Source organism: Polypterus senegalus, chromosome 6 (genome assembly GCF_016835505.1).
Source record: "Polypterus senegalus isolate Bchr_013 chromosome 6, ASM1683550v1, whole genome shotgun sequence".
NCBI lineage: Eukaryota > Metazoa > Chordata > Cladistia > Polypteriformes > Polypteridae > Polypterus > Polypterus senegalus.
The window spans coordinates 43,521,811-43,537,486 of NC_053159.1; the positions used below are offsets into that span (position 1 = coordinate 43,521,811).

General features: G+C 38.0%; 1 long non-coding RNA gene across 2 annotated transcripts; it reads right to left on the minus strand.

Annotated features, from left to right (window-relative positions):
* Positions 1-1,538: 1,538 nt before the first annotated feature.
* On the minus strand, positions 1,539-14,554 carry LOC120530519. Of its 2 annotated transcripts, none has more exons than XR_005633980.1 (4): positions 14,519-14,554; positions 12,890-13,176; positions 12,578-12,754; positions 1,539-2,948 (listed from the first exon to the last, which is right to left on the minus strand). It is a non-coding gene; the product is annotated as an uncharacterized LOC120530519 (long non-coding RNA). The 2 variants fall into 2 exon arrangements; XR_005633981.1 differs by lacking the exon at positions 14,519-14,554 and adding an exon at positions 14,459-14,478.
* Positions 14,555-15,676: the final 1,122 nt, after the last annotated feature.

Sequence of the window (15,676 nt, forward strand, 5' to 3'; positions counted from 1 at the left end):
CAGAGATTGAAGAACAATCATCTTTACAGTAGCATTTCAACATTTTTCAAGAAACATATGAGGAAAAGATATAACCAATCCAAAAAACATGATTAATATATACAAAAATCTCCTTGAAATGCATAACGCCATGTCCCAAAGTGTGGTAATGTGCCTCACTGGCATTACTAGCTATTAAATAAAGTTAGTTTTGTGTCTTCTGCAGTTTTGAAAGAGAAGCAGTAGTTTTGGGAGAGAAAAGGACAAATAACGTATAACAAAATAAAGCTTGCCTTTTTGTCCATTTAGAGAGTGCAGAGGGACGTCTTCACTGACTATAACAGCAGCTTCTGAGGAGCGTCAGGTTGGTTTCGTGCGTGAGTGGAAAGACGGCTCTGCCATTGTCCATCTCCTACTTGTGTGTGTGCCTCCCATGAACTCATAGTGCGAAGCATCTTAGTTTTGGCCTGTTGAAACTTAAAAAGGGATCCAGTATCATCACTTGTTTGAGCAGTAGCTCGGGGGAAAAAGAGGCTTACTTTCAGTTGTAACAGAGGATCAGTTTGCGTCTCAAATGCCAGCTTAGATATAGGCAAGTGTGCATCAGCTGCCTGCCTTTTAATAGGAGTTTTGCCTAGCAGGAGACGTCACTCTTTGGAGACACGTACACGCCATTGCGTGCCCGTACAAGGATGATGTTTGACAGTTTAATTGGTTGGCATGATGGTGCTGAAAACGAAAAGGAATTTCCGACATCTAGATGGTTGTTCTGGCTAGATTGCGTGAGGTACTTGGTAGAATGCTTTACAATTTACCATGTATTGTGGCTTGTACCTTGATTTTTGTAAATATTTTTCCTTCTTGTATATATTTTGATAAATATCTCTTGATTAGCTTTGGTGGAGGTATTTATTGGGTTGTGGTTAATGCACTGTTTATTTTTGTATATACACATTTTTCTTTTTTTGTATTGTGAATATCTTCGTGGTTAAACCCAGTACTGTTCATTAACTAGTTTGTGTGAATTTTTCTTTTTCATTTGGGACTTTCAGGCAACACTGTAAATACTGTATATATTTATCATTTTTGGGCTCTGGTTCATACCTGTTTTAGTATTTAGATATATTCCGTAAGACATTATTTATTTGTCTTTCTTTATGTGCACCTGTAAATAAAAACTCATTTTATTTTTGCAAAACCCAACCCTTTTGTGTCTGTGTCTCCCTTCTTACACCACCACCCTGGTCATGCTTGGTCCCGTATACATGACAGCTAGAATGTAGACTGGTGTTCCCCATTTCCCACTACATGGGGTGTCAAACAAAGGTAAATGTAAACCAGTCTTCTAATTCTTTTCTGAAAAGAACACCATCGTTTAAACCTCCTGCTCCATATGCTATATTTTGCATATAAACAGTCATTTCTGTAATATTATGAGAAGCATCTGGAATGTATGTACAATACTGGGTACCAATAATGGCACATGTTCCTCCTTGAGAGGACAGTATCATGTCCAATGCCATGCGATTTTGAACAACAACAGTCCTCATGGCTACTTGTTCAGCAGTGAGATGTTGGAGCGTACGGGCAGTTAAACTGGCTACTGCTTCTAGTGCATGAGAAAGATTAGTGATTGTAGTGTCGAGGGCTAAAACGCCAAAGTGATGGAAAAAGAAGTAGCAACAGTCTATCCTTTTGTAAGCTCTCTTCTGTTCCATGAAGGCCGTCAGAGAAATGTTTGACAAATAGTCACATGAGGAACAACATGAGCAATATAACAAGAGCCACATCATCCGGTGGGCAACCAGCAATATGCATTTTGACAGCACTCGTAATAAGTTTCATTGAAGGCCATTAGTGCTTTAGTAAGAGTCATTTGGAGAACAGATTTTGGATTAATGCCCCAACCATGATAAATTTTGGCTGGATAACACTGCACAGTTGTTTTATTCAGTTCAGAACAAGTTCCTGAGTGTGACAAGGAAGTACAACAGTCTTCTTCAGTAATACACCAGTAAGGGGCATAATCATTGCACTGTGACCATCCCATAAACTTAGTGGCATTTTTATTTTTATTCCAAAACCATCCAGTGTGAGCCACTGACAAGTTTCTAAACAGACACATTTTCCTCTTATGCTCAGAGCCAATATGGAAATGTGTGATTTCATCCTGAGTAACATGATGTTGCTTACTGTATATGTTGTGGCATCAAATGGAGCAGATTCAGGTGGGTATGGACAGAACAGTCAAAATGTGGATTAAAATACCATTAGTTCTTGAGATGACAAAGATAACAAAGAATGGCCAAATATCGATTACAGTTCAAGTATTATATTGAACTTACCAAGTGGGTAAATTATAATCATTTAATGTAAATGGTGCTGAGAAAGATGGAATGCCTGTATTTACTGAATGTGAAAGCAAGTTCAAATACAACAGGAAGAGTTAAGCATTGAAGAGGCCCAAATGTGAGAGAAGGCCAAATAAGTATTAATACCATATACACCATGTGAGTGTTAATGTTCGTCTGGGGGTGAGGATATGTGAAAGGTCTCTTTTATTGTATCTCAGGAAAATACTTTATAAAAACTTGTAAAATGAAGGATATTAGTGAAATTCAGAACTTTGAGTGTGATGTCTGGGCTGCTGTTATCTTCTTCTGAGTCCAAATGAGACTGCAAAATTCCCCTGGGGACCTAGAAGCTGCAGACGATCAAGAGACTTAGGATGAGGATGAATCTTAGGAGTCCTTATCTTGTGCAGGTGCGAGTCAACAGTGGGATATGTGAACCCATGCTGGCTATCCTTCACACTTTACAGCAGTCTGGGTGATGAGCAGTACTGGCAGAGGGCCCTTTCAATGTGGTGCCAAGCTATTTTTTCCTGGGTGCATTTTAATATACACAAAGTCTTCTGAATGAAAGGAGTGAACAGGTTCGGTCAAGGCAGGTGGCAATGCAGATTCAACCTAAGAATAAGCAGAAGTGAGAGAATGTGTTAAAGCAGTACAGTAAGCATGCATGCTTTCAGTCAGAAAACGTTCAGTATATCCATTTGTTTATAAGTCAAAGGAATAGCTGCAGGTTGTTGCATAGGTATTACAGTTGAATTTCATGAAGGGAATCTCCTGTTTTATAACATGGTGTTATCCTAATAGACTTAAGTACTAAAAGTAAAGCACCAGGCCATTTCAAGCCAGTTTATGTACACATTTTATCAAATTTATTTTGATAGTGCTATTAGTTCTTTCAATTAATCCAGCTGACTCAGAATGACAAGAACAATACAGAAATTGCTGAGTCCTTAATGGTTAAGAAATGACATGAATGACATTATTTACAAAGGAAGTCTCTCTGTCATTGGCATTTGTACACAGTATACCAAAGTGAGGTATTAAGTCTTTTAAAAGATGCTTAGTAACAGCTGTTGAATCAGCCTTTGCACAAGGAAAGGCATCATATCCATTTAGAAAATAAATAAACTATTACTAATACATATTCAAAACCCTGAACTTTAGGTAACTGCAAATATTCACTTCTAAATATACAAAAGGCCCAAAGAGTGGAGGAAAATCACCAGCCAGGCATGTTTTATTTTACCAGTGTTATATAGTTGGCAGATCATACACGGAGTACAAAAAATCATTAAAAAAAATGTCATGCTTTTTGTCTTTTTTCTTTCCACAGTGTATCATACTAAGTTAACTTAAAAATAAAAATATAAAACTAAGGTATGAAATATCACTCTGTGTTATCCCGAGTCTGAACTGAAGCAGAGACTTTGCCATAAATTCATAAAGAATTGAAATTAAAGCCACATTACACTGAATTCATTTGTAGATAAAATAATTTGATTGTATTCCCTTATTTTGGTAAAATAAAAAATCAAAAGCTACATTTTCAATCATACTGTGAAAACAGATCACAACTCTTAAAAGTTCTCAGTATTGAGGATATTACAAAAACAGATCAACTAGCTTGTTTTCTTGGGTATGAATCACAGAGCAAAGACAATACTGTTGTTTCCCAGATGATACTAAGCTTCAGTAATTTTTTTTTTGTCTGCAAAGACCTAGTGACTTGTAGACTTTAAAAGAAAAAAAAGAGGATATGAGTAATGATACCTTTGGTAAAGGCATTCTGGTTTTTCTTTCTCTTTAACACATAACAAAGACAACACCTGTGAACATAAAAATAATTGTGTGATGTCAGCAGACCTTTCTACCTACTATGAAACAGCACAGAAACTCCGTCCTAGTGGGTATAATGAAGCTACTGTAAGGATGCTAGGCCCATACCAAGTGAGATTTTGAGGCGTGATCTCAGAGTACAAACCTTTGACGCACCAAATGAATGTCAGGTGTCTTGGTTAAAAAGACCTTTATCGTGCTTTTAGAAACATATGATAAAAATGTAAAAACATGTGGCTCTACAGAGTTTTACACAACCAGTTACTGCACAAATTAACAAAGATTGTACATACCTGCTGCATGCCAAAGTTCCACTGTACACCTCTTCCAGGAAAGAATGGAAGTCTTTTTCTAAAAGATGTACTGTATTTGTTATTTGTGAACCATATAATAAACTTGATACAATAAAGATACATCTGTTAAAGCCACAAATCTAAGTAAGTAATTTTGGTGCCGTTTTACAGCATAATCTACTATTTAATAAAATGCTAAGGTCTGTGTGTGTGTCTAGTTACTTAGAGTAATTTGACTGGTCAGTTTGGTTTGGTGACGCAATTGAAAGAGGAAGTGTAAGTGTGTGGAAGAATAATTTTAGGGTAACATAGCATTCGTCTTAAATAAATAACATAAATGGTTAATACATGTCAGAAACCTATTCAGGTTTATCAGGAAACTAGATGAAGGTCAAGTGAACAACAGAGACAAATGCAGAGACATGCAATACATAAAAAATACTGAAGGATGACTAAGATCAGATGGCCTGTACTCAACAAGACTGGACAGTTGTTATATACACAGAAATTTCAAGGTTGGTGGCTCAACACAAAGAGTATGAGAAGAAACATATCAAAATAGACTTTTATTTTATATGGATCATTTGGGTATAAACCAACCACCCAACCAACCAAAGCAAATGTGTGCCTTGACTGACACTTTTATGTAAATTCACTTGTTTATAAAACAGACCTACACTTTTAGTATTTGAACATTCTGTTAATACTATAGAACAGGGCTATTTAATTACAGTTTCAGTTGGGTCAGATTTATAAACCAAGAAATGTAGCAGGGCCAGACATTTTCAGCAGCCATTAAGCAACAGGTAATGAGAAATTGTAAATCAACACAAATGAATGGATTTTAAAACTGGCAATGTTTATTCATTGTTTCCATTTTACATTTGGTCACCTCTGAAACAGACACATCAAAAATGTATAGAAAAAACAACAAAAAAGCTATAACTGACCAGAATCTGAGGTAGCAACAATTGTTTTTTTCCACTTTTGAAATAAAAAAAATAAACATCTTGCTCACATCTGACCCAAACACATATCAAAGTGCATAAAATCAAAAAAGTGCGCAGTATTAGAAATAACATTGGTTTCCCTTTTGAAATATAAAATCCTCCCCCAATTTATGTCATGGCAGGCAAGGGATTTTTTTTTTCCATAGAACTTAAACTATTTTATTCACACAGTTTTAAACACTCATATGACAGAGGTTAAATTTGAGTTTCACAACAAAGCTTTTCCTGTTGAATTTGTTTCCCTGCTCCCAAATAAAGAACTACCTGAGTAAATATTTAAGGACAAGACACCACGCATGGCATGAAAGTGAATTGGTACATTTTAATGATTTGTCTTTAAAATGTCTGTACAGAGTTCTTGGGTGTCAAGTAATGAATTATTAATTACAATTATTACTGTTATTTTTTTCACTAACTCTTATTTTCCATGTTTCTTTGTTGATGAGGTCGCGTTAAAGAATTTATTGATAACACAACATATAGTGAGCACACCAAAACGATTGAAGTAACAACTAACAAAGTGGCATTTTTGATACCATTTTAACAAAGTTTACTGTCCGCCATCAATCACAGAGCAGCCCTTTAAAAGAACTAATACACCTTCAACCTTAAAATGCAGACTTCATCGCATTGCTGTATGTTACTGAACAACAGGCATTCGACTGCTCACACTGTACATGTTTACTGACGGACAGGCAGGCATTTTGCATGGAGTATGTGTTAAATCAAAAGAGAAATGGCATGCAAAGAAAGATGTGCAAACACAAGGAGATCACTGACAATCACACATTAATATGCTGCGCCAAATAAGAGACAACTGAATTCCACATGGCACAGACATATTCATAACATGTTTTGCATGCATAGCTTTTGTTTTAAGGACCGGTTGCATCATATTCAGCCCTTCGTTCATTATTCCGGCACAAGCATAACCAGCCTCTTATTGAAATTCATGGCAGTTCCCATCAGCGACATGTGAACTTCGAAATATTTTCCCCATGCACATATCCAAGTCTGATATAATTTTCACCGTGATTTTCTTGCACCCAGTGTGGGATATAAACCAGCCTTTATACAGCTATGGGGTATAAAATGGGGAGCCCGTACCGACACATATATTAATAGAACATACAATATACTCAGTAATAAAAAAATGGCCTTTTGCATCAGATACAATATAATTAGTTGAAAGTTTCAATGATTTCATTCAAAACTGGTCAACTAAGTAGAAATGATAATCAGCAAAGCCTGTTTTTGGTTGCATTTGAGGCCATTTTAGTTGGAGTCTGGAGCCCTGGTAGGACCAGCGTGGTCCTACTGGACCGAAAGTTAAAATCTTTGCAGAAGCAAATGCTTACACTTCACATGTTTAAAAGGCATGTGCCTTTATTGTGCCAAGTTTAAATCGTTTTCTAGTCTAAAACCTTTCCTATAATATAGTAGTGCCTGGCCAGCGCATTACAACACACCCTCCCCCTTAAGATTCCAGACCACTAGGGTGGGACAGATAATCTGCTACCAGGATTCTGTTCTCTGAAACACAGCATACCTGAAACCTATATTGCTAGAGTGCCAAATACCAGCAAGCCACTCGGGCGTTGGAGTGCCTCATTCTCTGCATCCACTACAAAACACTGTGGTCACTCAACAATATACAGTGGTGCTTGAAAGTTTGTGAACCCTTTAGAATTTTCTATATTTCTGCTTAAATATGACCTAAAACATCATCAGATCTTCACTCAAGTCCTAAAAGCAGATAAAGAGAAACCAGTTAAATAAATGACAAAAATATTATACTTGGTCATTTTTTTATTAAGGAAAGTGATTGAATATTACATATTTGTGAGTGGCAAAAGTATGTGAACCTTTGCTTTCAGTAACTGGTGTGACCCCCCTTTGCAGCAATAATTTTTGATAAATTCTGCACACCAGCTTGGAGGAATATTAGCCCATTCCTCCGTACAGAACAGCTTTAACTCTGGGATGTTGGTGGGTTTCCTCACATTAACTGCTCGCTTCAGGTCCTTCCACAACATTTTGAATGGATTAAGGTCAGGACTTTGACTTGGCCATTCCAAAACATTAACTTTATCCTTCTTTAACCATTCTTTGGTAGAACGACTTGTGTGCTTAGGGTTGTTGTCTTGCTGCATGACCCACCTTCTCTTGAGATTCAGTTCATGGACAAATGTCCTGACATTTTCCTTTAGAATTCTCTGATATAATTTAGAATTCATTGTTCCATCAATTAAGGCAAGCCATCCTGGCCCAGATGCAGCAAAACAGGCCCAAATCATGATACTACCACCACCATGTTTCACAGATGGGATAAGGTTCTTATGCTGGAATGCAGTGTTTTCCTTTCTCCAAACATAACACTTTTCATTTAAACCAAAAAGTTCTGTTTTGGTCTCATCCATCCACAGAACATTCTTCTGTCCACGTGATCTTTAGCAAACAGCATACGAGCAGCAATTTTTTTTTGGAGAGCACTGGCTTTCTCTTTGCAACCCTGCCATGCACACCATTGATGTTCAGTGTTCGCCTGATGGTGGACTCATGAACATGAGCCAATGTGAGAGAGGCCTTCAGCTGCTTAGAAGTTACCCCGGGGTCCTTTGTGATCTCACCGACTATTACACGCATGGCTCTTGGAGTGATCTTTGTTGGTCGACCACTCCTGGGGAGGGTAACAATGGCCTTGAATTTCCTCCATTTGTACACAATCTGTCTGAATGTGGATTGGTGGAGTCCAAACTCTTTAGAGATGGTTTTGTAATATTTTCCAGCCTGATGAGCATCAACAACTCTTTTTCTGAGGCCCTCAGAAATCTCCTTTGTTCGTGCCACGATACACTTCCACAAACATGTGTTGTGAAGAGCAGACTTTGATAGATCCCTGTTCTTTAAATAACACAGGGTGCCAACTCACACCTGATTGTCATCCCATTGATTGAAAACACCTGACTCTAATTTCACCTTCAAACTAACTGCTAATCCTAGAGGTTCACATACTTTTGCCACTCACAAATATGTAATATTCGATCATTTTCCTCAAATAAATGACCAAGTATAATATTTTTGTCTCGTTTGTTTAACTGGTTTCTCTTCATCTACTTTTAGGACTTGAGTGAAAATCTGATGATGTTTTAGGTCATATTTATGCAGAAATATATAAAATTCTAAAGGGTTCACAAACTTTCAAGCACCACTGTACCTATTAGACAAAAGAGAATACCTTAAGCTATCAATTGTCCATTTAATTGAACCGTTTCCTTTCCTAATGTTGCATATTTTTTCTCTTTATCAAATAGCTTTCTGCCAATAAAAAAACTGGCCGTTGCTGTACACCTTCCCCCTGCATTAGGGCCCCTCCCAAGCCTTCCCCTGAGGTGTTAACCTATAAGAGAAGAGTTGTGTTAAAATGAGGACAGTGTAGCATCGCATTATTACAGAAAATTTTTTTCAGTGCATTAAAAGCTGTTTCACAATTTTCTATCCATTTGGTGTTAATGCCATTGAGGAGGTTAGTAAGAGGTGTTGCATATTTGAGAAACAGGGAATGAACTTACTGTACCATCCCACTAAACTAAGGAACGACCTGACCTGTTTTTGTGTGGGGACATGGACAATTGTGGCCATTTTGTCCACTTGGGGTCAGATGAGACCGCCCCGTATGGTATACCTAAAGTATTGGACTTATTCTTTGGCAATAATAGTTTTTTCTGGGTTTATTATCAAACCATCACATTTTAAGTGATCAAATACATCAACTAAATGCTGTAAGTGCTCCTCATTGGTTTTGCTTTACAGTACCACATCATCTATTTGCATTCTGGGTTAGGCTTCTGCTTCTTGCAGCAGTTTGTCCATGAAGCAATGAAAGCTCACTGCTACTCCATGTAACCCAAATGGCATCATGATGAATTGAAATAATCCACCAAGTACTCGAAAAGCAGTGACTGGTTTTGCCTCCTCAATAAGTGGAACCTGCCAATGACCTTTATAAAGATTGATAGTAGTTAAACAATATACAGAACCCAACTGCTCCAACGGCTCATCCACCCTAGTCATGGGGTAAGTATCAAAAACTGAGATGGCAGTTAGCTTACTGTAATTCACACTGAAACGCATTTGTCCATTCTTCCTGGGCACAAGGACTACAGGGCTACACAAGTCACTTATAGATGGTTCAATGTTCCCTAGGTGCTTCATCTGTTTCGGCTACTCATGGAAAACCTCCCACCATTGTGCAGGGATTTTGCAGTATGCTGTTCTCATCGGACCTGGGGCCTCATGCATTATGCCATGCATAGAATTCACACTAAAACATGGTGGACAAAAGCAAAAATGTGCGTACGCACAAAAAAATCCAGATGCATTAATCTGTGCGTTCGCCAACTTCTACGTTCTTCCGCTATATAAATCCTAGCCATGAAAAGTAACGCTTGTGCACGCGCGTGGCTGCCACTCCCCAACTCCTACCAGAATTATGCCTCTTTGAATATGCAAATCAATATAAATAGCCCTTAAGCTCAGCGTTCTGTGAAAAGGCAATGGCAAAAGCACGCTGGAAAATAGAAGAATTTCAGCGAATACCAAGTGGAGGCATAGAAAAACTTATTTGTTGGTTTAAACAGTGGTATAAACAACAAAAGGAAGTTGATCAAGTGACATAGAGTGTCGGAGAACCTCAAAAGCTCAAGTTCAAAGTCGCACAGTGCCCAAAATAAAAAAGAAGTTGTCAGATATCACAGTCGCCGTGGAAAGGCAAGTCATAGCCCACCGTCTGAATGTCATATGAAAGCTTATTAGTGTACAGATAAAAGAAAAAAAAAATAGGGACACAGTGGGGTAAAAAGCTTGAAATGCCAACTTTAATCTCAAAATTTCCACTTTAATCACTTTAATTAACCAGTTTCTCAAATCATATCGTAGTTAAAGTAGCACGTTAAATGCTTTGTTTTGTATTTGATCTTCTATGTGCTCTATGTGTGTGAATCACTACTTGCTTCTTAAACTGGCTCTCTTCCTCCAACTGGACACAGAATCCATTACATTCGTGATGTTACAGCTCTCTGATTAACTAAAATACTGAGATGTATACGTGATATAATTTTCATGATGATAGGAGTTAAAGCACATTATTAAACATGGGTTTCACGGCGCAGTGATTGTGTGGGACCTTCAATGAAATTATTTATTGCAGCAGTACTCATGGGCGGCTCTAGGCAGAGAAAGAATCGGTGGCCCCTTCGCCCGCCAATGTCAATATGGTATCTTATGCACGGTGGATGGCCACGTCCGTTGCGGACACTGGATAGCCGCCTCGTACTCATGACAAGCATTTAACTTTTGTCGAAATTTGCAGCTGCGTTTTTAGATGTGTCGTTATTTTCTCTTTCTGTTTTATATTCAATATATATTGCCGTGGCCGCCCCTGCTTTTCTTTCTCCAAGTAACCGATCGACACACAATCACCTCTGTAATAGATGTTAAGCCATCTGCAAGCTTACAGCACCGATTCTTCAAAACGTTTAAGGAACACTGAACTATCTTCGTAGTACATGTTTATATTCTATCCTTCACAACAGTCCCAATGAAGAATATGGATTATTGAAATGAAGTTAAAGTTTTACCTGTATAATATAATAAACATATTTTGCTGCATTTCATCTTAAAAATGATATTGTCATCATATGTAAATACACACTTTATAAAGTGGCGCAGGTGGTGCAATATTATAACTTTAGTGCAAGTTTACAGTGAGGTAATTGTACTTATAAGTACAAACAGTTCTACAAGGAGCAATTGATTGAGTGCGTTTATAGTTCTTGGGATCAAAGGCTTTGAAACGTTTACCTGTGGCTGAGGTAGCGTGTGCTTGATTCTGTATCCCGATAATTTTCTTTCTGATCAGCTGCTGCTGTGATTCACACTCAGATACAGTGATATAGATACTGCTAGTGGTGCAGTGAGAGTAATATGAAAAAAGATGATCCGCTGTGGCAACCCTAATGGGAGCAGCTGAAAGAGGAAGAAGAAGAAGAAGGTGCAGTGTGAGTAACAACGCTAAAGCAGTTATGGTATTTGGAATACTATGTCTATTCCCTGGATCATTATATTTTTACAAGTTAATTACAATCGGATGCATTACACTAATAAACAATATGCGGTTAGTTTCAGTGTATTTATAAAGCCGCGTCAGGAAAATAAGGAGTAACCATACAGGAACAGTAGCACTGCTTTGACGCTGGTTGCCGGCAGTCTGCAAAACCGACCGGAGAACTTGGGTACGAGAAGGTATGAGGTACCGTGGAAAAGTGCGTGGCTTTACACCAAGTGTAGGTTTTATACATCGTGATTTGAACGTGGAAAAGTTCTTACGCAACATTTCTGTGCTTACGCACCGTTTATACATGAGGCCCCTGGTCTGTTAGGATCTCTAGGGAGTCCTGGAAAATAGCTGAAAATATGTTCTTGGCATTGGTCTTTTTCAGGGGAAAGGGTTCAGGAGAACTGGTTGCATAGTTTCACTACTAGTATGTATGTTTCCAGTAAATCTACATTCAAGAATACCCATGAAGTAAACTGCAATACAGGTAAAAGGCTCTCCTACAACTGGCAAAGGTATAAATGGAACCTTGACCGCCCCCTGCCCCCCGCCCCACCCCTTCACAGGTCCAACCTTCTGGCAATTCACATCCCAAACCTTGAATCTCTAGGTTAACTTCAACCAGAGGTTAGCTGACTTTGTCATGGACACACCTCAATGCAATGCTTTGCTCTGACTTCACCACTCGGTCTTACAAACAATCTCTCCTCACCAGAGACTGGGTGCTTCCAGTGTCTATCAGTGCTTTGTACTGTTTACCTGCCATAGTAATCCTTACTACTTTCTCCCTATTCTTGAATGAAGACTTATTCTCAGTTAGGGGGCAAGGGATAAAGCAAAGTTTAGTTTCTTTCCGTTTGTACAGACAAAACCTAATCATGTGGCCTTTCTGTCCACAGCCATGGCCAACCCAACATTCCCTATTTACTGTCTTTACAGGTGGACTGACTATACTTGTAGAACCATGGCCCAAATCAACCCGAGACATACCTGTGGGCTTTGCTGTCATTCTGGGCCTCATAGTGACTTCTTCCTCTTTCCTCAGGTTCCTCGGACAAATAGCAGACAGGAGCATTGCCAGAGGTTTGGTTGCTTCCTTGGAAGTCTTTGGATGATGCTCCTCAACCCAGGTCCGGAATTTGATTTCAAACACCTGTAAATGTTACCCTAATACAAAAATATCAATTATTTGGTTACTAAGTGCTTCTCTGGCTATAACCATTGTATGCTCAATTAGTTTAATAGTGTAAGAAGTTCTTTTGGGGACTGATCATCTTCCTATTAAACAGAATGGAATCTTACCTGGTTTCATCTTGGCCAGTCACACGCTGTAGCCATCCTCTCAAAAGTGGACATGTAATGTTCGATATTCTCTGGCTCCTGAAATGGCCTTGAGAAAAGATAATCCCATGTTCTTACTGGCGAGGCTCGACTTCTCTGGAGTAGAATCTGGAGTTGAGGACTGGGACTGTTATACCAGATTCACTTGACCCTGCAATTGTGTGAACTGGTGCTGAAGGTTCTTGTGGCACTGCTCCATCTGTTGATCCTTGTCTTCTTGGGTGGTGATGAACTGTCATAAAGAGTGCCTGTACCACACGGAAATCCACAGTGATATTAGTATACTCAACTGCCTGAACTGCTCCTGAGTCCAATCTCTGGAACAGTATGGAGTATCAACTACCTGCAACTTCTTAGAAGCCATACTGCCAAAAACTGCAAAAAGAAGATGGTATTATAAAACAATAGTATTTTTTCTGTGCACCTATAAATAAAACCCACTATGGTTTTTGTAATACCATCTTTTTGTGCCTGTGTCTTCCTGTTTAACAGCTCTCCATTACGATCCCAGTTGGTCCTGAACTACAAGACTCCCTGTGTGTTCCATCCTTCCCACTACATGACGTGTCGCAGACTTTTGCTTATGAGACAGAAGCACTTACCTCTACACCAACCAAACAGACATGTTGGCTTTCTGTCAATTGGATATTTGGGCTTGGGTTTTTACTCATTGACAGCAACATGTAAATTGATTTCTTTTTTATTGGTTATATTCTTGAATAGAAGCACACTTGTTTTGTTATATCTTTTTGTGTTTATTTGATATTTGGACTTCAGTCTTCACACATTATACACTTAATGTCAGCATTTTGCCAATTACTAGAACATGAAAAAAGTGCCTGTTTTAATTATGTGTTCAACATTTCCTACCTCGCATTTCCTGTCATCCTACATTTAAACAGATTGCTGAAGACATGGAACATACATGAAATGTATGTATTCCAAATAACGATATACTACTTACCCTTTACAATTCAAGGCACCTCACACCCACATAAACAGACAAGCTAGGAGAACTTTGTGACTGACTTCAGCTGAGTCGGTGGGGGATGGCATAGCAGGCTGCTTGTGCTGATTGACACATTTGCAAAACAAACACGCTGGTGAAGAGGTGTGAAGGAATTTAAGGTGGCCAAACTTTACGACTTTTTGCGTAGGCTTCAGGGATTCTAGTGTTAAAGTTTGTATCATTTTGTTTACTAATATGATTTGATGAAATATATGTTATAAACCTTGTTACGGCCTACGAAAAGTCTAGGGATACATAAATAGGCCGTACACAAATGAGAGAGAGAGGGAGACAAAGCACCAAAAGAAAACTAAAATGAAACAAGCTCCATTTATTGTCTTAAAACAATACACAAAATATGGAGAAACTATACGGAACAAGCAAGGCAGGAGAACCACATTAACATAGCTGTCTAACTTCAAATTCACAGCAAGATACAAACTATATGCATTTATTACTTAACTGGCTAACTTACAGATATTTCTATAATAAACAACCAAAAAAAACCCAGATTATCTCACCTTCACCTTCACCTTCACCTTCACCTTCACCTTCACCTTCACCTTCACCTTCACCTTCACCTTCACCTTCACCTTCACCTTCACCTTCACCTTCACCCTCTGCTCCTAAACCCCAAAGAAGCTTATTTTATAAACCTACACCCCACCCATAACCCAGGTGAGCTTAATAAGCAACCTAAGTGGGAAATTAGGGCAGGACCCAATTAAGGTAAACCCCAAATTAGAATATAAAGGCAAAAGTCTAAAGTAGGTCGTAACAAACCTCTTAAGAGAAAAGAGTGGAATGGAGAAGAGATAACAACAGCAGAGAATTATTTTAAAGGTTTATAAATACCTGCAAAGTGCCAGAAAAGATAAAGAGCTACAGTCTGTAAAAAACAGAAATTGGTTGGTTGTAAAATTTTGTAAAAAAAACAAATTACCTCTCTGACAAGAGAGGCATTTCTTTTTTAAAGGGAATGTTTATAAATAATTACAATATGTTCTGATTAAAATTTCATGGCTATGTAAACACATCTCCTGATAGCTGACACAAAATATACAGGATTGGTTACTTTTATTCTTTGAATTTTTCATGCTTTATGAGTTTTATAAGTTCTTAAACATCAGTGAGTTGGCCAAAAAGCCATTTTTTTCCAAAGTGTCTGCTAAAGATATATAATATAATATAATAAAAATGTTTTTCCAGGGAAATGAGTCTGCTAGCAAAACAATGCAAATTAAGCAGACAATACTGAATATAAAACTTTAGCATTTAGCACGGTTAGGATTTTGAGTCTGTCAAAATAAATATCTAGTATGCCAAGTGCATGTGACTAATATACTGTAATTGTAGTATATACTGAAGGTGAGAGGGAAAACACCACTGATGACAGATACATTTCTAGTGTCTAGTATCAGAAGTTTAATAATCTGAGAATGCTGACTACTGCCATTAACCAAACATCAGCACTTCTCAGTTTCATTTGTATTTTTTGTGCTTTTCATATGGTGTATTGTATATAAAATTATTAAGTTTAAATTTTGCTTCCTCGTTTTAGCTTACTATACTTTGTGAATACCTTTCTTTTAAAACCATCTTACCATAAGCTTAGGTTACAATGGTCAAAAAGCATTTTACTATTTGGATTCTTTCACCTTTACTTTAACAAATTTCACTTGCTGACTCCAAATCTAAAAACCATTTTCGTCCAGCATGTCACATTTTTTTAGTTATGA